At 39.3% G+C, this 1,033-nt stretch overlaps 1 protein-coding gene across 2 annotated transcripts in view; it reads right to left on the reverse strand.

Annotated features, from left to right (window-relative positions):
* The window catches only part of LOC17891060 (F-box/kelch-repeat protein At3g13680), a 5,168-nt gene that overhangs the window by 2,794 nt on the left and 1,341 nt on the right, over positions 1 to 1,033 (reverse strand). The gene's annotated exons all lie outside the window — the stretch shown is intronic.

Below are 1,033 nucleotides of genomic sequence, written 5' to 3' on the forward strand. Positions count from 1 at the left end.
ATTATATCCTCAAAAGATGTTGTTTTGAGGTCCAAAACTTGTTCAAGGGTGGCTGAAATATGTATGTACTTCTGCATTGGTAAGCTTTTAAGAAATTTCTTAACAATCTTGGTTTCTTCAATGCTCTCCCCAAGAGTTGTTGCTTTAGAAGAAATTTCAGAAAGCTTGCCAACAAAGTCATCAATGGTGTCTGTCTCCTTCATCGTCAATCGATCAAACTCGATCATAAGAGTTTGGAGTCGTGCTTCTTTTACTCTTTCTGCTCCAAGATTGCGTGTTTTAATTGCATCCCATACAGCCTTAGCGGTATCTAAGTTCCCAAGTTGCAGCATAAGAGACTCCGAGACCGATTGAAAAATAAGGGCACTAGCTAGGTCGTTTTTATCAATATCAGTGGATCCAGGATCAATCGTATCCCAGACCTTATGGACACGCAACAGCAACCTCATCTTCATTGCCCAAGCAGTATAGTTGGTACTATTTAGCATCGGACATTGAATAGAAGAGGGGACAGCCTTCTTCTTGTTGCTTGTTGGAACGATCTCACTCATGTTGTGATGATCGGTAGTGTGTGTGTAAAACCAAAATCGTCAAGCTCTGATACCAAATCTTGGAATAAGTGAAGTAAGTATCTTAGACATCCGATTCTTCTTCTATAAAGCTGCTCATCAATACGTTTCGGATCTCTTGCTTTCGATAGTTCCAAACTAGGCTCCATTGGAATAAGAACAGAGTTACACTCACTCATCCCAGCTTCTTCTAAGATCTTTTTCGCGTATCTCTCTTGTTTTAAAACAATTCTATCCTTCTCTTGAAACACTTCAATGCCGAGATAGTAAGTGAGCTTTCCCAAGTCACTCATTTCGAATTTTCCAGCCATTCCTTTCTTAAAATCGAGTATCATTTCCATACTTGAACCAGTAACAAGTAGATCATCCACATAGACAGCCACAATAAGAAGATGCTCCTTCTCTTGCTTCTTGTACAATGACGGTTCCTTAGAACACCTTTTAAAACTTAATTCTCCAAGAAT

This window comes from Capsella rubella, unplaced genomic scaffold (assembly GCF_000375325.1).
Source record: "Capsella rubella cultivar Monte Gargano unplaced genomic scaffold, Caprub1_0 scaffold_3, whole genome shotgun sequence".
NCBI classification, from domain to species: Eukaryota; Viridiplantae; Streptophyta; class Magnoliopsida; order Brassicales; family Brassicaceae; genus Capsella; species Capsella rubella.